General features: G+C 46.3%; 1 non-coding gene across 1 annotated transcript; it reads left to right on the top strand.

Annotated features, from left to right (window-relative positions):
• Positions 1–7,589: 7,589 nt before the first annotated feature.
• On the top strand, positions 7,590–7,662 carry trnak-uuu (transfer RNA lysine (anticodon UUU)). The gene has a single exon. It is a non-coding gene; the product is annotated as a tRNA-Lys (tRNA).
• Positions 7,663–23,081: the final 15,419 nt, after the last annotated feature.

Raw genomic sequence — 23,081 nt, forward strand, 5'->3', positions numbered from 1 at the left:
ACGGTCCATTCAGGATTGGTGAACGGGCAGATGTGTACCAGATGTGGACGGTGATAACTGAAAGGCTAGTCTTCATTCTTACAAACTAGAAACCAGATTATTAATGACGTGAGGGAAATGGGTCACGAAAATGAAATGGGACCGGAGTGTCCGTGTACACGAGGCAGGGACACAAGAGATTCTGCAGATACCGGAGACCCAGAGTAACACGCACTAAATGCTGGCGGATCTCAGCAGGTCGGGCAGCAGCATCTATGGAGAGGAATGAATGGTCATCCCTTCCTAACCAGACCCTTAATCCGGGCTGATAAGGATTCGGAAGCAGCGAGCACTTGGGAAGACATGTGGGAGGCCATGCTTTATTGCAAGAGGGAATGCGTACAGGAAAGTCCCAGCGCAGACCCACAGGGCCTTTGTGAGACCCCACGGTGCGCAGTATCACCGTTTTATCTATGGAGAGGTGTTCGTTTCATGGCGAGGATGCGAGCCGGTCTGTTCGCCAGTTGTCTGTCCGAACGGAGGATGAGAGACCGGGCCGATCATTCTGTGCTGTACCCACCGTGAGGCGGGATGTCAATGACCCCCTTCAAAGTCCAACATGTCCCGATTCGAGTGGTCCCGACTTTCACCGGAGGTTGACAGGTTCCTGATGAGTCAGAGCGTGAACGGAATGAGGAGAATGGGATTGGGATGAATCAGTCACGATGGAATGGCGGAACAGGTCTGATGGGCCGAATGGCCTTATTCTGTTCCTATGTCTCATGGTCTCGGAATGGACTCCAAACCTATGGGTCACATCGTCAAGATATTTACAAACATGACGTATATGACCACGGGAGCACAAGACCACAAGGCACAGGAGCAGAATTAGGCCATTTGGCCCATCGATTCTGCTCCAACATTCAATCATGGCTGATCCGTTTCCCCCAGCTCAGCCCCACTCCTCGGCCTTCTCTATCAGACCATAAAATGGAGATCGGGACTCATCTCCCCACCGAGAGGGCAGCGGATCTAAGAGTTCCGTACGAGATGATGAGGCATAGATCGAGTCGGTGGGTAAGTACACTTTTCCCAGGGTGTAAATGGCTTGCAGAAGGGGTATAATTGTAAACTGCTCGATCGGAGGAAAGTTTGGCTGGGGTGGGGGGAAAAATGTCAGAAGTGGTTGGTGTGTGCGTACCGGGAGTAGTGGTAGAGGCAGATATATTAGAGGAACTTATGAAGCTCACAGCTACATACAGAAATGACAGACAAATACATGTCCAGTCCTGTCAAAGGGTTTCGGCCCGAAGCGTCGGCTGTACTCTTTTCCATAGATGGTGCCTGGCCTGCTGAGTTCCTCCAGCATTTTGTGTGTGTTGCTCGGATTTCCAGCGTTTGCAGATTTTCTCTTGTTTGTAGCGAGGGAGGGTTAGGTTGGGCTTGGCGTACGTTTAAAGGCCTGCACAACATCGTGTGCCGAGGGGTCTGTGCTGTGCTGTGTTCTCCAGGTATTGCCAAGGGCAGACTGGCCTCCCCGCACTTTGCTGCGGTTGTTTGGTGCGTGGGCCTTCAGAAGCCCGGGGGCCGGGCAGGTGATCCCGGGGTCGCTCAGGTGGCCGAGGCGCCGATGACCCGAAGCAGCGAGGTGACCGGATACACCGCCGCGCTCTTCAGCTGCTCCCGGAACCTGGACTGCGTCGCCGCGTAAATGAACGTGTTGGTGCGGCAGCTGACGGTCCGCAGCATAAACCCGAGCAGCGTAAAGATGAACTGTGAGTCGTTCGTCCCGGCCCCCCGCCGTCCCCGTGATCTGATAGTAGACGAATTCCACGACGTGCGTCAGCCACAGGAGGATGAAGCTGCCGGAGAGGGTGAAGAGTAAAACTATAGACCTCCTCCTGCTCTCCATCTCCGGGTCGCTGCGGTTCTCCCCACTGCTCTGACCCCGCAGCCCCTTCCGGTCACGGCTGGCCACCAAAATGTGCTTGACTGTCAGAGCGTTGAGCAGCAGAATGACAGCGAAAGGGAGGAGCGGGGTTAAAACCGTGTTGAACTAGTCATACCCCATCCAGCCTGGTTCGGTAAAGAAAGCGATCATTGGATAGCAGCCCCGCGGCCCATTGTGGTGATCACTCTCGGTACATACGTGAAGTAGTAAGGGACATTTTTCAGACACAGCAGAACGCCGGTTGTCCCCAGGACCACCGCCGCAGTCTCCCCGGTGCAATATTTTGTTTTCAGCCGCTGGCAACAGATGGCAACAAACCGATCGAGTGTGAAAGTGACGGTGAACCAGACGGAGCAGTCGGCGGCGGAGCGACGCAGCACGGTGATGACACTGCACACCGGGGTTATGTTGAGGAAGCACTCCGGGAAATAATGGAAGTTGATCCGGTACAGAATAACCTCGGTGAGGATCAGCATCAAGTCCGCCGCCACCATGGCGACCAGGTAGCGAGTGGTGCAGGTGGAGAGACCGCACTTTCCCCGGGACAGGATGGCAATCGCCACCAAATTCACTGGAGGGAGAGAGCAGGGATCGGAACGGGATAAGTAATGAAATCGTGTTAGAGCACACAACATACACTCGGTGTCCACTCCATTAGGGGCACTGGTACCCCTGCTTATTAACACAAATATCTCATCAACCATTAAGCGTTTAAAAACTTGCAGACATGGTCGTGAGGCTCTGTTGATGATCAGTTGGTGTTGACCGAGTATTTTAGAAACTGCTGTACTGCGAGGATTTTCACGCACAACAACAGAGAATGGCGCGGGAAAAAACATCCAGCGAGCAGCGGTTCTGTGGGCGAAATCGCCCCGTTATGGGGGGGGGGAGGGTGAGATAAAGACGGATAAGCTGTTCCAAGCGGACAGAAAGGCGACAGTAACTCAAATGGCCACGCCTTACAACAGCGGTGTGCAGAAGAACATCTCTGAACACACAAAACGACAATCTCTGAAGTGGATTGTGTGTCTTCAGGCTCTTGTACCTTCTCCCCGATTATAGCAAAGAGAGCGGGAAATGTCCTGGGTGCTGGGGGTCTTAATGATGGATGACGCCGTCTGGACTCATCGCATATTGATAATGACTTCGCTGGTGTTCAGACTGTTGCCCGTGATGGAGCTGGCCGAGTTTACAACTCCACAGCTTCTTTCCCGAATGTGTGCCGTGCCCCCTCACCCACCCGCGACGAAAACTAGACAGTAATGAAGCCAGTCAGAATGCTCTCCACGGTCTATGTACTCTTTAGACATTTACGGATGTTATACAAATCTTTGGTGACGTAGCAGATCTCCCCAAACTCGTGAAATCTGATCGTAATTGTATCAAAATATTGGGCGCAGGGTAGAACTTCAGAGATGTGGATACCCAGGAACTCTGCCCATCGAAATCGAAATTCCCGGTTGGCCGGGGCATGAAGGGATCCGGGGAGAAAGCAGCACATTGGAGCTGAGAGGGAATGAGGATCAGTCATGATGAAATGGCAGAGAAGACTCGATGGGATGAACGGCCCAATTTTGCTCCTATAGTTTATGGTTTTATGGTCCTATGGAACAGTTTTGCCAAGGCTCCCTTCAGATGCATTTCAGATGCCATCCTCCTGTCGTCAAAAGTTCCCTCAATGAGGGACAACGTGACGGGGACGGTGTCACCGCTTGCTGCGCCGGAGTGACTGTTGTCAGTGAGTGATGCGCTTTCCCACGAGTTATGACGTCAACGCGCACACCGGCTCGTCAGACATGACCTTCCTCCCACACAGCAACGCTGGCCTTTTCTAGTCTCTGCCAGGTATCTGTGCGCTCTTTCCTTATAAAGAAGCGAACTCTACACCTGTGGCTGATCCCAGGCTAAATGATCACCAGTTACCCGCGCTTTCTCAGTCTCTCACTCTCCAACAGAACGATATACTTCACACAGACATAGCAGCAAGAACCATTTTGTTGTGAAATATATGGGGATGCTGGAGGTATCATTTTTGTATAGAGTGGGGAGTATGTGGAACGGCCTGCCACGGTTAATCGTGAATATAAAATTGAACGTAGAGCATTTCTACGCAATACAGGCCAATCGGCCCACGATGTCGTGCCGACCTTTTAACTTACTGCAAGATCATTCTACCCTTCCCTCTCACAATGCCCACCATTTCTCGTTCATGTGTGTGCCTAGCCTGGGGATTCTTAAACACTCCTTGTGTATCTGCCTCTAACATCATCTCTGGCAGAGTGTCTCACACAGTCACCGCTCTCCGTGAAATTAGCTCTGACATCCTCTTGCATTTTCCCTCAAACACTTTAAAATTCTGCTCCTCGTATATTCCATTTCCACCTTGGGAAAAAGTCTCTGAATATCCACTTGCTCTGTGCCTTTTCTCATCTTGCGCCCCTCTGTCAAGTCTCCTCTGATCGTCCTTCTCTCCAAGGGGAAAACAAATAACACCTAGCTCACACAACCGTTCCTATAAGGGATACTCTATTCCAGGCAGAATCCCAGTAAACATTCCCTGCATCCTCTCGAAAGCTTTCACGTCCTTTACATAACGAGGCGACAAGAACGGAGCGAAATATTCCAGGTATTGCTTTAGTTCTTGTCTTTACCGTTTCTGTGTTAACTTTTATAAAATCACACCCGGAGTAACAGTAATTGAATGGTGCGTTCACTTACCAGGAACACCGATGACGGCGATGATAACATAGACTATTTTCTCAACACTGTAATAGATATACAGCATTGCGTGCGTGAAGTGGTGTCCAACCTGCAGGTACCCCTTTCCGAATGAAACTTCGGGGCGCTTCAGAGCCAAGATTTTTATAGCCATTGAGATTCCTGCGGGGACACGGAAGGTTCAACAGTTAAAAATAGTGATTTTCGAAATGCGAGTTAAAAATAAAACATCGGCCGAGCGAATTCCCTGCTGGGATTTTCATTTGCTTGATTCAGAGAGTTAATTGCGAAACTCCAAAGAATGGAAAATATGGCACATTTAAGAGAGAGTATTTAGAGCAACGTTCTTCCAGCCATGAGAATATTGTTTCAGGGTCAGTGACCCGCCTGCTGTTGTTGCCTCAAGTCCTGTAAACTAATCCGCCCAGCTTGGCAGGAGAGACGTGGCTCACCCCTGTTCCCATTTCCTTGTGCTCCTGTAATCTGGAAATTAAAGAGGATAGAGGACAAGGAATGTCTGGAGTTTATGCTGCAGATACCAAAGAACTAAATGTGGTTAAAGTCAAAGTCAAAATAAGTTCAGTATCCAATGACATAATTGTCTCCCTACACTGTCTTGAGATTCGTGTTCTTTCAGGAGAAAACAAAGCAATACAATATAACTAAACATAAATAAACACTGACTGACAACCAATGTGCAGAAGAATGCAAAATGGAACAAATGAAAATAAAAATATGAATCAATAGTACTGAGAATATGAGTCATTGGAAGTGGGTCTCTGGGTGGTGGAGTCAGTTCAGAGTTGAGGTCAGTGACGTTATCCGCACTGGATCAGGAGCCGGATGTTTGAACGGTGATAACCAGTTGTGGAAAGTCGTTTATGCCCTGATGAGTATCTCCCACAGTCCTTTGCGAGATGGAGACGTTCTTAGGGATTGTGGTTCAATAAATGCAGCCGCTGAGTTTCCAAGAGGAACAGAGAGACTCAGGGAATAAGTTCGCATTGCAATTCCAAACGCCGAGGTTTCCCTCAGGCCACACGGATGCGAATGGTTTTAGAATCAAACGGCGGTTCAGCACAAAATGAGTGGCCGCTCGACTCGTTCCGTCCAAGGGACCCCTTTGAGCCGTTTCCAGTTGCCCGAGCGGGTTCAATATCGCGCTACACCTTTCCTATACAAATACCTGTCCACGTGACTTCTAAAGTTGTACATTTGAAAGTGGGTGGCGTGGACCGTGGAACTAATTTGATATTTCACGACCATCCAGCGTCCGTTAACAAACCAGATTACTATTCTGGTTAATGCAACATCCATATTTTGCATTAGGTAGAGATCTTCATCGCAGATTAGCATTTCAAACGAATTATGTTCATACAATCTATTGAACCGAATGAACTGCTGGTAAGAACACTCTCATCACAGCATACCCCCCCCCCGCCCCCCCCCCCCATGTCATCGAATTGGTTTATCTTTCTCTCTGTCAGTTCCTTACATACGACATGGACGATACAGCACATTCCAATCAAAGCGATCACCCCCGTTTCTCAGTTCCGACTAGATAGTCTCACTGGATAATCTCCAGACGTATTATCATGCTGTTCCACTTCGTCAAAAACGAACTCTCCTACTGTTGGCCATGAAGGATTAAAATATGGAAAAACATTGAACTCGAATGGGTCAAAGAGAGTAGAGGTAGACACATCGATTGTCTTTGTTCTTGCCATGTAGTTGAAGGAATGGAGGCTGCCATTTTGTGAAGCTTCTCTGAAACCTCCATTTTGTGAACTGTCTGGTGAACTGATTTTCTCGGGAGTAGCGGTATCAAAGTGATTTAAAGTGAACTGATTGATAACCATGATACTCTGCTGATCTAGAGGTTATTTCCAAGTAAGAAGTTATTTGTGAAGAGCTCTCTGGTCCGATAGAACATGCAGGTTTATGAACCGAGGAATCCATGTCTGACCCGAGTAACCCAAACCTCACCACTGGCTGCTCTGCTGTGATTCCGAACAAAGAGACAGACCACATTTGTCACTCGCGACAAGGGCAATAACATTATGTCGGCTTGGAGCAGAGCCAATGTGAAGCTGACTCACATTAGCCAGATTGTACAGGCCAACGAGATTGAAGGTCAACATTTGAACAGATAAGCAGAATGTAAGAAGATGAGGCATCGAACGCAAAACAGCGCCAACTCCGGAGACTAACTATCGCAAGGACGCCCCATGCCCCGTGCTGGGAGAAGATGGATCGATCGTTTGGCCAATGGGAGATCTCCTATCTCAGTGTTATAAATTGGAGAAGTTTTTACAGAGGGATCAGTAGAATTTATGTTTGAGTTGTTGGCCAGGGATCAACGTGGTTACGTAGAGTCAATAGAGTGCAAGTTCTGATTAATTACTAGTAGTGCAGTGATTGTCACTCCAATATCCCAGTCCCGTGTTCCGATCCATGTCCTGAATCCATCTGCCGTATCCGTCAGTCTCATTGCATTGAAATAAGTGCAGCTTCGTCCATCAAACCCTTTCCCTCCTTGTTCCGTCCCTGCCCGTCCTCTCTCCCTAACTCACTCACTTTGACATCTTCAATTTGCCATAAATACCTTTTCCGTCCACGACGGGCCTGGATCCCAGCCCCTGACAGAAGAATTTGATGCGTGGGATATTTCAGCAAAAGTTAATTCTCCTGATCTTTACGATGAAATTCATGGAGTCCAAAGCATAGGAAATGGATTGGAAAAAGAAAACTGGAATGGAGATCCTCTCAGACAGATCCCTGTGTTGAAGTGGGGTGCAGTGATTGTAAGCGAGTTGTACCCTAGTGTGTGTGTGTGTGTGTGTGTGTGTGTGTGTGTGTGTGTGTGTGTGTGTGTGTGTGTGTGTGTGTGTGTGTGTGTGTGTGTATGTGTTTCCAGTATAATTGGTTCCAGTATAGCAGAGCCTGGGTAGCTCAATCGGTAGAGCATCAGATTTTTAATCTGAGGGTCCAGGGTTCAAGTCTCTGTTAAGGCGCTCACTTTATATCGCAGATAGATTCCTCCTTCACATCCATCCGATCAAATCCAACTTTTCCGTGCCAAACCCACTAGCGGAATGTCCTCACTCAGAGAGCGTGAATCGAACTGCCAGTGGATGCCGATTCGATTTGAACATTTCAGAGTGATTTGGGTAAGTACAAGGATGGACGTTGGGGGGCGCTGTTGTCCGGGTGTAGCGCGATGGAAGGAGGACGGATAAATCTTCAGCACAGACTGAATGCGCTCGGGTCCGGCTTCTGTGCTGTAGCGCTCTGTGCCTCTGTGACAGTGTAGGGAATTTAGAATGGGGTGTAGTTACCCAGAAAGCACTTAAATTCATATTAACCCCATATTCACCCATTACAACAGGCCAGAACATGCCGCGTCCTTCGCGGACCTTTAACATCCCACGTTAGCCGGCAGCGCTTGTGCACACACAAAATCTTCCGGCCTCTCCGCCAGCGCAGACCTGCCCCGTTACTCTCTGCTCATCTTCCTCCTTTCCTTCTCGACCTTCCTCCCGCGTTGTAATTATCACATTACTGTACATTTTTGTATAATAAAACATTTATTGAATAATAATAACGTAGAATAACGCACGAAGACCTATTGAGCTTTCTTTTTCTAGTCCCGCCACTGAAATTCCGCCGCTGTTGTTCTTGTCAATTGCTGTGGGTCTCATTTCACCATCGGAGTTTGAAAGAATTAATTCAAAATTAATTATTATTTTCTAAGGTGTCGTTCATTTTTAATCACTTGCGAACGGAATCGGTTGATTGTACTGATGGGCGATACCACCAACACCAACCCCACCCCGCCGCTCAGATTACTAACATATGCCATTATGCAATTAGAGCAACAAACGATGTGAATGAATATCGGAAAGGAAAAGAAGCCGATTCATGAAATGGAACCCCTCAGCAGACCAGGCGAGGACTTCCGGCCTGACTCCCATTCAGCGGGACGAGAATTGCAGTGGTGACAATCTGTGGGTGACGTCATTTGGTAACGGGTGGTTTCACCCACACGCATGCGCACAGACACAAACACACACACACACACACACACACACACACACACACACACACACACACACACACACAAACAGATAAAGAGATAAATAAACATAGATAAATGATGCAGAAAGAGAGAGAAAAAAATAAGACTAATGGATAGATGGGATAGACAAGCTGACTGAAAGAGGAGAGGAAGAGAAGCCAAAAAGGGAGACAAGGAAATAGATAGATAGAGATGTATTAGAGATAAATAAATTAGACAGAGCGAGCAAGCCAGAATAATCCTCACTGATTTGATTTGACGTAAACGACGCATTTCACTCTGTTTCCATAAAACAATTAGGCAAAGGAGCATAAACAGGCCGCTCAGCCCATCGACCCTGCTCCTCCCTTCCACCGTGGCTGATTCATTTCCCCACTCAACTCCATTCTCCTGCGCTCTTCCTGTAACACCTGTCATGCTGAATCTATCAAGCCCTGCTTTAAATACACTCAGTGACGTGGCCTCCGCAGCCGCGCGGGACAATGAATTCCACAGATTCACTACTCTGTCAAAGGACATTCCCTCTTTTCTCTGGCTCTCTATTCTGCAACCTGTCTCCTTTGGTCCTAGACTCATCCACGTTAGGAAACATCTTCTCCACACCCATTCTGTCTCGACCTTTCAATATCTCACGTTCGTTCTTGACTTTCTATCGATTTACCCAGATATCCCCGTCATGTACGGCTGCCTAATTTTGCCACCGTTCCCTTTTGCTCTTAGGGCAAACTGTTAACTTTGAACTATCGCTGTATCTCATGGATGTTGGATGCTATTCTACCCGGGGGCCGCCGATCCCGACCTGCAATCGCCGATTACCGTTACCTGTTACTGAAATCCACTCCCCATATTAATTTCCAGATCATCTTTGCCCCTTCCCTCAAATATTCCGAAATTTACAATATTGATATAACCATTTCATAGAAACATAGAAAACCTACAGCACAATACAGGCCATTCGGCCCAGAGAGTTGTGCCGAACGTATCCCTACCTTAGAAATTACTGGACTTCCCCATAGCCCTCTTGATTTCTAAGCTCCATGTACCTATCCAAGAGTCTCTTAGAAGACCCTATTGTATCCGCCTCCACCACCGTCACCGGCAGCCCATTCCACGGACTCTCACTCTCTGCATAAAAAAACTTGCCCCCTGACATCTCCTCTGCACCTTAAACCTGTGTCCTCTTGTGGCAACAATTTTAGCCCTGGGAAAAAAAAAACCTCTGACTATCAACCAGATTAATGCCTGTCATTAATTTACACACCTGTCAGATCACCTCTCATCCTAGAACCATAGAACCATAGAACGCTACAGCTCAGTACAGGCCCTTCAGACCTCCATGTTGTGCCGACCCATATAATCCTTTTAAAAAGTACTAAACCCGCATTACACCATAACCCTCCATTTCTCTTTCATCCCTGTGCTTGTCCAAGATGTTCTTAAATACCCCTAATGTTTTAGCCTCCCCCACCATCCATAGCAAGTCATTCCAGGCACTCACAACCCTCTGTGTAAAAAACTTACGCTTGATGTCTTCCCTACACTTCCCTCCCTTAATTTTGTACATATGCCCTCTGGTGTTTGCTATTGGTGCCCTGGGAAACAGGTACTGACTATCCACCCTATCTATGCCTCTCATAATCTTGTAGACCTCTATCAAGTCCCCTCTCATTCTTCTACGCTCCAAAGAGAAAAGTCCCAGCTCTGCTAACTTTGCTTCATACGACTTGTTCTCCAAATCGGGCAACATCCTGGTAAGTCTCCTCTGCAGCCTCTCCATTGCTTCCACATCCTTCCTATAACGAGGTGACAAGAATTGAACACAATACTCTAAGATCAGTCTCACCAGAGATTTGTAGAGTTGCAGCATGACCTCTTCTACTCTTGAACTCAATCCCCCTGTTCATGAAGCCTAGCATCCCATAGGCCTTCTTAACTACCCTATCAACCTGTGCAGCGACCTTGAGGGATGAAATGATTTGAACCCCAAGGTCCCTTTGAACATCTATACTCTTAAGCAACTGACCATTAATCCTGTACTCAGTCTTCTGGTTTGTCCTTGCAAAATGCATCACCTCACACTTTTCCAGATTGAACTCCATCTGCCATTTTTCTGCCCAACTCTGCAGCCTGTCTATATCTTCTTGTAACCAATCCTCTATCACTACAAGGAGAAAAGACCAAGTTCACTCAACCTATTCTCATAAGGCATGCTCCCCAATCCAGGAATCATCCTTGTGAATCTCTTCTGCACCCTTTCTATGGTTTCCACATCCTTCCTGTCATGAGGCGGCCAGAACTGAGCACAGTACTCCAAGTGGGGCTGACCAGGTTCCTATATAGCGGCAACATTACCTCTCGGCTCCTATATACCACGATTAATGAAGGCCAGTACACGGTATGCCTTCTTAACCACAGAGTCATCCTGCGCAGCTGCTTTGAGCGTCCAATGGACTCGGACCCCAAGATCCCTCTGATCCTCCACACTGCCAAGAGTCTTACAATTAATACTATATTCTTCCATCATATTTGACCTACCAAAATGAACCATCTCACTTATCTGGGTTGAACTCTATCTTCCACTTCTCAGCCCAGTTTTGCATCCTATCAATGTCCCGCTGTAACCTCTGACAGCCCCCCACACTATCCACAACACCTCCAACTTTTGTGTCATCAGCAAACTTGCTAACCCATCCCTCCACATCCTCATCCAGGTCATTTATAAAAATCAGGAAGAGTAATGGTCCCAGAACAGATCCCCGAGGCACACTGATCTCCATGCAGAATATGACCCGTCTACATCCACTCTTTGCCTTCTGTGGGAAAGCCAGTTCTGGATCCACAAAGCAATGTCCCCTTGGATCCCATGCCTCCTTACTTTATCAATAAGTCTTGCATGGGGTACCTTATCAAATGCTTTGCTGAAATCCATATAAACTACATCTACTGCTCTTCCTTCATCAATGTGTTTAGTCACATCCTCAAAAAATTCAATCAGGCTCGTAAGGCACGACCTACCCTTGACAAAACCATGCTGACTATTCCTAATCATATTATCCCCTATAAATGTTCATATATCCTGCTTCTCAGGATCTTCTCCATCAATGTACCAACCACTGAAGTCAGACTAACTGGTCTATAATTTCCTGGGCAATCTCTGCTCCCTTTCTTGAATAAAGAATCAACATCCGCAACACTCCAATCCTCCGGAACCTCTCCTGTCCCCATTGATGATTCAAAGATCATTGCCAGAGGCTGAGCAATCTCATCCCTTGCCTCCCACAGTAGCCTGGGCTACATCTCATCCGGTCCCGGCGACCTATCCAACTTGATGCTTTCCAAAAGCTCCCGCACGTCCTCTTTCTTAATATCTACATTCTCAATCTTTTCAGTCTGCTGAAAGTCATTTCTACATTCACCAAGATCCTTTTCCATAGTGAATACTGAAGTAAAGTATTCATTTAGTAACTCTGCTATTTCCTCCGGTTCCATACACACTTTCCCACTGTTACACTTGATAGGTCCTATTCTTTGACGTCTTATCCTCTTGCTCTTCACCCACTTGTACAGTGCCTTAGGGTTTACTTAATTCTGCCCGCCAAGGCCTTCTCATAGCCCCTTCTGGCTCTCCTAATTTCCTTTTTAAACTCCTTCCTATTAGTCTTCTAATCTTCTAGTTCTCTAACATTACCTAGCTCTCTGAACCTTTGTAGCTTTTCCTTTCTTGACTGGACTTATTACAGCCTTTGTACACCACGGTTCCTATACCCTACCATAACTTCCCTGTCTTAATGGAACGTACCTATGCAGAACTCCACACAAATATCCCCTGAACATTTGCCACATTTCTTCCGTTCTTTTCCCTGAGAACATCTGTTCCCAATTTAAGCTTCAAATTTCCTGGCTGATGGTCTCATAATTCCCCTTACTCAAGTGAACGCTTGTCTAACATGTTTGTTCCTATCTGTCTCCAATGCTATTGTAAAGGAGATAGAATTATGATCACTATCTCCAAAATGCTCTCCTACTGTGAGATCTGACACTTAACCAGGTTCATTTTCCAACACCAAATCAAATACTGTCTCTTCGCTTGTAGGCCTATCTTATATTGTGTCAAGAAACCTTCCTGAACACACCTAACAAACCCCACCCCATCTAAAACCTTGGCTCTAGGCAGATGCCAATCGATATTCGGGAAATTAAAATCTCCCATAATGACAACGTTGTTATTATTACACCTTTCCAGGATCTTTTTGCCTATCTGCTCCTCGATGTCCCTGATACTATTGGGCGACTATGAAAAACACACAGTAAAGTTATTGACCTCTTCCTATTCCTAATCTTCACCCATAGAGACTCTATAGACAATTCCTCCATGACGTCCACTTTTTCTGCAGCCGTGACACTATCTCTGATCAACAGTGCCACGCCCCCACCTCTTTTGCCTCCCTCCCTGTCCTTTCTGAAACATCTAAACTCGGAACTCTAAGTAAATATTCCTATCGCTGAGCCATCCAAGATTCTGTAATGGCTACCACATCATAGCTCCAAGTACTGATCCGCGCTCTAAGCTCATCCTCTTCGTTCACAACAGTCCTTGCGTTAAAATAGATACATCTCAAACCGTCCAGTTTGAGACTGTTTGAGACAAAGTAGGATTCAGCACCTCATGCGAGCATATGCAATTCCCATAAGAAGTACACACACCTAAAATTAATTGAAAGCAGAGCCCAGAGAAAATGAAGAAATAATCAATATCGAAGAAAAAATACCCAAGAGAAGAGCATTGCCATTCTCTGGAAGACATTCCCACAATCCGAGCAGATAAAATGTCGACAAGGGAGAATCCTTGGACACCTCTTCCCAGATACAGAGTCTGTTTGTGGCAGTACAAGGCAAGGTAGTTGACACGAAAATCATCAAAATACACAATAAAACACCATTAGTTTCAAGACAAATAATTCAGAAAATGCCAAAAGGAACCAGAGGCAATCCGACGCAGCACAGGATCCTGCAGCAGTTTAACTTAATCTGAATTGCTTACACAGCCATATTCAAGTGGCTGACATCATTCACCAAAATGTTGCTTCAAACTACAAACTCATTAAAGACAACGTCATCATCATTATCATTATCATCACCATCATCACTATCATTATGTTCCATGTTGCATGACGTGGGCGATCATGGACTGTCACTATGATTGTCCTTGGCAGATATTTGTACTGAACTGGATTGCCATTATCTGCTTCAGGGCAGAGCCTTTACGAGACGTGTGGCCCCAGCCAGGAACAATACACTTCAGAGATTGCCTCCTGACGTTAGTAGTCGCATAACCCGCACTTGTGAAATTCACCGGCTGTGCATTCGACCATCCACCACCTGCTCCGATGAATTCATGTGACTCTGGTCGAGGGTTAAGCTGGTGCTACTCCTTTCCCTATTGGAGACCTGCAAGCTAACAGAGGGAGGGAGTGCGTTACACCGGCTTTGGTAGAGAGGTATCGCCGCCCCACCACCCAAAAACACAGCACACGTTACGATAAATGCATCATTAACCCTGCTTTAGAGCTAGTCCGAGACATTATATTGCGGTCGATCCATTACACTGGGCAGCAAATATACAGTTCCCTGAATGCTGATTGTTGTACCTCATGGATTTTAGGCTGCTGATCATGAAAGTCATCATGGAAGGTCCCTATCACGCTTTCAGAAATCGCCGATATTTGTGATTTCAATTCACAATTCAAATTAAGTAAAATGTCGCTCAGAATGTAAGCTGAAAAGTTTTCTGTTTTGTCCAAGCATACCTGACATGTTTTGGCGGAATGCACGTGCATGGCGGGGCAAGGTTTCAGAAAGGCTCTGTAAACGTCACCTCCACACCCGACACCCGGTAAGGCCCTTTTCCGTAATGAATACAGAAGCAAAGTATTCATTAAGTATCTCGGCTATCCCCTCCGGTTCCATACACATTTTCCACTGTCACACTTGATTGGTCCTTTTCTCTCACGTCTTATCTTCTTGCTTTTCACATACTTGTAGAATGTCGTGGGTTTTCCTTAATCCTGTCCGCACCTTCTGGCTTTCCTAATTTCATTCTTAAACTCCTTCCTGCCAGCCTTATAATATTCTAAATCCCCATCAGTACCTAGTTTTTGAACCATACGTAAGCTCTCCTTTTCTTCTTGACTAGATTTACAACAGCTTTTGTGCACCGCGGTTCCTGTACCCTACCATCATTTCCTTGTCTCATTGGAAAGTACCTATGAAGAACCCCCGCAAATATCTCCTGAACATTTGCCACTGTTTTTCCGTGAGACCATCTGTTTCCAATTTATGCTCCCAAGCTGCTGCCTGATAGCCTCATATTTCCCCTTACTCCAATTAAACGTTTCCCTAACTTGTCTGTTCCTATCCCTCTCCAATGCTGTGGTAAAGGAGATAGAATTGTGATCACGATCTCCAAAATGCTCTCTCCCGAGAGACCTGACACCTGACCAGGTTCATTTCCCAATACCAGATCAGGTACAGTCTCTCCTCTTGTAGTCCTATCTAATATTCTGTCAAGAAACCTTCCTGAACACACCTAACAAACTCTACCACATTTAAAGCTCTCACTCTGGGGAGATACTACTCAATATTTGGGAAATTAAAATCTCCCACCACAACTGCCCTGTTATTATTACTCATTTCCAGAAATTGTCTCCTTATCTGCTCCTCCATGTCCCTGTTACTATTGGGTGGTATATAAAAAAACACCCAGTAGAGTTATTGACCTAACTTCTACTCAAAGAAACTCCGTAGACATCCCCTTCATGACTTTTCTGCAGCCGTTGGCGCACTCTCCATTCAACAGCGCCGCGCCCCCGCACATTTGTTGTACAGCTTGAGCTGTCGATCTTAGATCTTGGCTCAAGGGTACTCGGAACTCAATGCCGTTCCCTGTCCCGATCACATGGCGAGAATAGAAGGATGCAGCTTTAAGGAAAGCACAGTTTTAAGGTGCTTGGAAGTAGGTACATAGGGGATGTCAGGGGTAAGTTTATTATGCAGAGAATGGTGAGTGCGTGGACAGGGCTGCCGGCGACAGTTATGGAGACGGATATGGTAGGCTCGTTTAGGAGACTCCCGGATGGATACATGGAGCTTAGAAAAATAGAGGGCTGTGTGTAACCCTAGATAAACTGTAAGGTAAGGACATGTTCAGCACAGCTTTGTGGGCTGAAGGGCCAGTACTGTGCTGTAATTTTTCCATGTTTCTATGTTTCCATAATATGGCACACTGCTACTTCTGTCTGACTAGTAGGTCTGGTTTCTCAGCTGAAACGTAAGACACGAAGGTTAAAATAAAGAAATAAAACACAAGAACAAAATAAATCCGTTGAATACCCGAACTCCCTTCAGCCTGGACAAAGTGGAAAACTTTTCAGCTTACATTCAGGGCAACAGTTTAATCGATTTAAATGATGAATTGAAATGAAAAATATATGCGGTTTGTCATTACCTGGTACAGGATTTATGTAAGGTTTGAAAAGAAAATATATAAAAAAGGCCAGATTATTAAGTGGCATTATTGTTTTATGCAGTGAAGGATTATTTTGCTGGCCTGACAGCGTTTTCTGAGACACGGCGAAGGTGACTGTTGAGGGTGGCACAGTGGAGGTTTACTAAATGGATATTTTTGCGGTGTTACACATCGAAAAACACAGAAGGCGAATTTGCCAAATCGGCCCATCGAATATGCCCCGCAATTTGACCATGGATGGTGGATTGGAATCCTGCATTGGGAACCCAAGCCCCTTTGAACCTCCAGTTTTTGTATTCTCTCCGCGTTTAGAAGCTACTCCGTGCTTTTACACCTTTTCCCCAAGAGCACGGCCGTGCACTGCCCTACGCTATATTTCAACTGCCAATTCTTTCTCCATTCACCCAACTTGTCCTAGTCCGTCGGCAGACTTTCTGCTTCCTGAGCATTCCCTGCCCTTCCACCTATCTCTGTAACACCAGAAAGCGTGACGATAATGTCAACAAACCGGTCACCCAGATCATTAACATTTAACGTGAAATCCAGCGGACCCAACAGCAACTCTTGAGGATCCCCCACTTGTCGCCGGTAGCCAATCAAAATGTGACCTTTTAGCGTGGAGGAATGGGGGCTGATGTTATACAGGTGTGAGACATAGATGGGGTGAATGCACGCAGTCTCATCCCTGGGCTGGAGAACAATGATCTGTAGTTAAAGGATTAAATATGACTGGGGAGAAATTTAATATGAACATTAGGGGCACGGTATTGATTCAAAGCGTAGTCAGAAAGTGGAGTTAGCTGCAGGAACTAATGGTTGGAGCAGGTACAAAGCAGCCATGGTTCAAACCCGGGGAACGAGAGCTAGATAAGCTGGGAAACTTTGCTGATATGGGTCAGTTGGCCGAATGGCCTCTTCCCGGTTGTATAGTTTTTCGACGCTGTCTAGTAGCATCTAAAACCGCGGAAAACCTGCCAGTCCAACAGCCCGGAGGTCCATGGAATAGAAATGAGATATCAGAATGTTGGGCCTTGGAGGACCAACGCCAAGCACATATCCTCACCGTTATATTTCAACTGTTGATTTATTTTCAGCCGAACGAGTGGGAGGACAAACAATTGGAACTTCCAAGTTGATTCGAAACTTACTCCCGATATCTAAGCAGGAGTAACAGATATATCGGCATGACAACGCTGTCATGAACAGGAGGAACTCCTCCTCAGGAATTCCCTCACTCAGAATTCCAATTTTCCCAGCAGAAACATCGACAATATCAATGGTCACTGAATATGGGGCCGGGCTGAGGAGGGGAAATGTATCAGCCATGATTGGATGGTGGAACGGACTCACGACCAAATGGCCCAATTCTGTTCCGATGTCTCATGGTCTAATATATGCAGACATGGAGAAATATGGCGATTATTTTGTGTGGGAATCAATCTTTTCGACATGGCCGCAGTTTCGCTGAAGGAAGTCTGAGCCGATGCATCCCCAGACCCATTAAACTGCACCCAACGATGGTTCTGCTCTGTTGCTGAATATTTCACATCGTCCAAAACAGTGTATTCTTTACACTGGCAAATGTCATTTCGAATTAAATTCCGTTTGTGATGCGGAATGCAGACCAGTGTGACAGAATTGCAACATACCCAAAACGAAGCAATTATGATCGCCGACATCGGAGAAGGTTACCCTGTGCTCAGATAGTGGCTGCACACGTTTAAATAGACTTAGTTTGTCAATGAAACAACCGAAACGTCTGCAAATGTACCGTGGACAGCATTCTGACTGGCTGCATCACCGTCTGGTATGCGGGTCTACTGCACAAGATCGAATTTAGATGCAGAAAACTGGAAGGTTACTCAGCTCCATCATGGGTACGAGCCTCCGCAGTATCCAGGACATTTTGAAAGAGCGATGCCTTAGGAAGGCGGCGCCCATAAATAAGGAACTCCACTCCAGGACATACCCTATTTTCATTGTTACCGTTGGAAAGGAAGTGCAGAAGCCTGAAGGCACACATTCAGCGGTTCGGGAACAGCTTCGTCCCCTCTGCCATCTGATTTCCATTTAGACTTTGAACCCATGAATACTACCTCACTGTTTTCTTTAAAAAGATCTTCATTGCGTTACTTTAACTAAACTATTTATTAGACATGTACGTACTTACTGTAATTCAGTTTTTTTCTCTATATTTATTAGTCATGTATTTCATTGTACTGCTGCCGTAAAGTTAACAAACGTGAGGAAATATGCCGGTGATATTAAATCTGATTCCGATTCCGAAACATTTTCAGACTCATCTATCTACTCAATATAAGTTTGTTTTTGACATTGGCGTCACTCTTTTCAATGGTCCCTGTTATCAAATTTCCAATGTTACACTCCCATGGTACGACTGCTCTTTCCCTCTGGGTCTAGCCTTCGTTCAAATAAAAAGGAAATGCAAACGTTAGATTTGTGTGCCGCTTTAGTTTCTGCAGCTAATTCGCGAAGCATCTCTAAGGAACCGAGAACTCAAACCTGTGCAGAACACAAGTAAATGGACCCTGCTATCAAATTTCCAGTGTCACACTGTCATCATAAGCTGCTCTGCGGAAAGGCTTCAGTTGGATCATTCAAATAAAAAGGGGAAATATATGATTTCTTTCTCCCTTTAGCTTCTGTAGCTGAGTCGCACAGCACCTCTAAGGAACGGAGAACTCAAGCCTGTGCAGAACACAAGCAAATGCAAACCCTCAGAGCCGTTGAGGCATCATGCAGTCAACAACACAATGAACCCAACCCGAGTCCCCGTCTGGAATCTTGAGACCTGTAATCATGAAAACCCGGGCACCGAATGGTACAGATCATTGTTCTAGTATCTCTGACATAATTACAATTGTTCTGCCATGTGCAAACCTGACAAACGTACCATTGCTGGCACGTTTGCTGCGTGTGAATGTGGGAAAAGACTCTGACAGTGACATCGGTTACAAGATGACATCGAGCAGCTGGTAAGCTGGGTAGAGCAACAGCAGATGGAATATCGGCAATACAACTGGCGGGATTTCCCGGTGGCCGCCCATTCTACTTCCCATTTCCATTCCGACATGTCGCTCCCTGGCCTCTCATGCTGTCACGATGAGGCTAGGCTCAACTGGGAGGAGTAGGACCTGTAATGCGTCTGCGTAGCCTCTAGCCTGACGGCATGAATATCGATTCTTCTAACTTCTGTAATTACCCCACCCACTCCTGTTCAATTTCCCCTTCCGGTTCCCTATGCACGCTCTCCCCTTCTCCTCGCCTGACTTGATGACCTGACAGATATGACGTAAAACATAGAACACTACATCAATGTTTAGTCCCTGTTCTGCCGACTTTCTAACCAACAATCATCAATCTAAATGTCCCCTCACTCATAGCCCTCAAATATTCCATCATCCATGCGCCTATCTAAGAGTTTCTTCAATATCCCTAATGCATTCGCCTCACTACCACCCCTGGCAGGGCTTTCCATGCAGTCGCCACGGTCTGTGTAAAGACCTACCCCGAATCTTTTCTCAATCACATTAAAATTACCACCTGTTGTATCAGCCACTCCCGCCGCGAAACAAATGTCTTGGTGATGATCTGTGCGTCCTTTCATCTGTCAAATATCTCTCCTTCTCCTTCGCTACAAACAGAAAGTCGCTGCTTCATTCATACCATTAGCACCATCAATATTGATTAGAGATTACAACAATGCAATAACTAAAATGTCGAATATGCACGATTGTTAAATCAGAGCTGGAACAATCCCACGGTGATCATACATGTAAGGGCAGATTTTCACTGTAGAAGTGGAGGTATTCAAAGGAGATCTGAACAGTAAACTTTTCATCCACCGGGCGGGTGTGACACGATTGAGCGTCTGAGGGAGTATAGCAGCCTGTGCATTCCGTAAGGGGAATTGGGGCAGGTGCGAGAGACAAGGACCCGAGGGAGACAACGCGAATACAGACAAGTGAGATGACTGCGCCTCATCGACTGCGTGGGTGAATTGTGCAGGAAGAGTCTTCTTCTGCCCGATATGAATTTATGGCTCCACGATTACATGAAAATCGCGGTTACCAGGGTCGGGTTTAGCTGCTGCTGTTCAAAGACCGGGTCCGGGGTGTCGTTGTGACGGAGGGGGGGGGGGGGGGTGATGAATGTTCATGTGATCTTGTGTGCGGTAGAACATTGGACACAATATTCCTAATCAACGTCAGTGGAGTCAAATTGAAAATAGCGAACAGATTTGTATAGGAAAGGTCATTAACGAAATAATAATTCAAGCAAAGACATACAATCAGTGGGAAGAATCGACCAAGTAATCGCGAAAATGTTTGAATGTCAGCGATGGTTACTTTTAGTCGGTCCGACACTGCATTGATGTCTTTGTAAATTGCCTCAGGGTTCAGCGAGCAAGGATTTATAAATATGTCACTAACGAACCCAATTGTAAATCCCGAGTTTCTAAAGAAAAGAGAAGTACAGTTGTCCGAGCACGGATCGATATTGGACACAGCCTTTCAAAATACATGGAGAAGATTGAAGAGTTACGAAGAAATTATAGATATACAAGAGATGAATTATTCATAAGATTGAAAGTCACTACATTTCTCCAGTTGGTGCTACAAGTGACTTCTGTGAATGGACAGGATAATGGGGTGTTTGAAGATCTACAACAGAAGGAAGATTTGAATTCTGTTGTCTCTGTGAATGAGAAATTATGATCAAAGTCCAATGGAAAATCCACAGAAATCTCCAATGATGGGTCATGTGAAAAACCACTAACGGCTTTTCCCACTGAGGCTAGGGGAGAATAAACCAGAGAACACGGGTTAAGGGTGATAGGGGAAAAGTTTAAAGGGAACATGGGGGGGCGCTTCTTCACACAAAGAGTGGTGGGGGTGTGTGGAATGAGCTGCCACATGAAGTTGTAAATTTCGACATTTAACATTTAATGTTTAATGTTAAGTTTTAACATTTAAGAAAAACTTGGACGGGTGCATGGATGAGAAGTGTATGGAGGGACACTGGCCAGGTACAGGTCAGTGGGACTAGGCAGAAAAATGGTTCAGCACAGCCAAGAAGGGTCAAAAGGCCTGTTTCTGTGCTGTAATGTTCTATGGTTCTATAGCTCGTTCCGCCCTCCAAAGTGTTATAAGTGGTGTTGTGGAAATTGACCTGGGGAGGAAACAGAAAGAGTTGCATTCTAAGCCTTCTGAATTCCTATAGCTAACAAAGCGGCCACAGAGTGTATTTTCGTGGTCTTCTGCTGTTGCAGTCCATCCACTTCAAGATTCGGCGTTTCTGCACACTGCTGTTTAAAGGCTGGGTTATTTGAGTTACTGTCACCTTCCTGTCACCCTGGACCAATCTGGCCATTCTCCTCTGACCTCCCTCATTAACAAAGCGTTTTAACCCCCAGAGCTGCCGCTCATTTAATTTATTTTGTTTTTACTGCATCGTTGCCTATAAACACAATAGACACTTGTGTGCGAAAATCCCAGATAAGAAGATTCTGAACGGGACACGACTGCGCAAGCGCGCGGAGATCGGCCAGTGAGAACAGCGGGAGGAATTTAACAGGAAGACAGATTTACAGAGCGGACGACAGAGAAGCCGGCGAGGTGTAGTGGGAGTCAGGGTAGGAAGGCTTTGGTTCAACCGCCCTTAGACGATAAGGGGTCGAGGCTATGTAGGTTACTTGTTTAAAATAAAGACAGAACGTGTGTGTGTGAGGACGGTTTTCTGTGCTCGGTGTCAGATGTGTGAGGTCCTGGAGAATCTCGTCCTCCCGGAGGACCACATCTGCACCAGGTGTCAAGCTGCAGCTCCTTAGAGAACGCGTTCGGGAACTGGAGATGCAGCTCGATTACCTTCGTCTGGTCAGGGAGAGAGAGGAGGTGACAGAGAGGACTTATAGGCAGGTCGTCACCCCAGGACCACAGGAGACAGAGAACTGGGTAACAGTCAGGAGCGGGAAGGGCAAGAAGCAGGTGCTAGAGAATACCACAGTGGTTGCCCCCCTTAACAATAAGTACTCCTGTTTGTGTACTGTTGCGGGGGCGGTGGACGGCCTACCTGAGGGAAGCAACAGTGGTCACGCCTCTGGTGCAGAGTCTGGCCCTATGGCTCTGAACGGTAGGGAAAGGAAGAGGATGGCAGCAGTGATAGGGGACTCTATAGTTAGGGGGTCAGACAGGCGATTCTGTGGACGCAGGAAAGAAACACGGATGGTAGTTTTCCTCCAAGGTGCCAGGGTCCGGGATGTTTCTGATCGTGTCCACAATATACTGAAGTGGGAAGGAGAACAGCCAGAGGTCGTGGTACATATTGGTACCAACGACATAGGTAGGAAGTCCTGAAAACAGACTACAGGGAGTTAAGAAAGAAGTTGAGAATCAGGACCTGTAAGGTAGTAATCTCGGGATTACTACCTGTGCCACTTGACAATGAGTATAGGAATAGAGTGAGGTGGAAGATAAATGCATGGCTGAGGGATTGGGCCAGAGGGCAGGGATTCAGATTTCAGGAACATTGGGACCTCTTCTGGGGCAGGTGTGACCTGTATATAAAGGACGGGTTGCACTTGAATTCGAGGAGGACCAATATATTGGCGGGAAGGTTTGCTAAGGCTATTGGGAAGAGATTAAACTAGAATTGTTGGGAGTGGAAACCGAACTGAAGTGACTGAGGAAAGGAAGCTTAGCTCATAAATAGAGAAAGCTTGAAGACAGTGCGAAAGGGAGGATAAGCAGGTGATAGAGAAGGGACGCGTTCAGACCGATGGTTTGAGATGTGTCTATTTCAATGCGAGG

Source organism: Hemitrygon akajei, unplaced genomic scaffold (genome assembly GCF_048418815.1).
Source record: "Hemitrygon akajei unplaced genomic scaffold, sHemAka1.3 Scf000088, whole genome shotgun sequence".
Classification (NCBI taxonomy): domain Eukaryota; kingdom Metazoa; phylum Chordata; class Chondrichthyes; order Myliobatiformes; family Dasyatidae; genus Hemitrygon; species Hemitrygon akajei.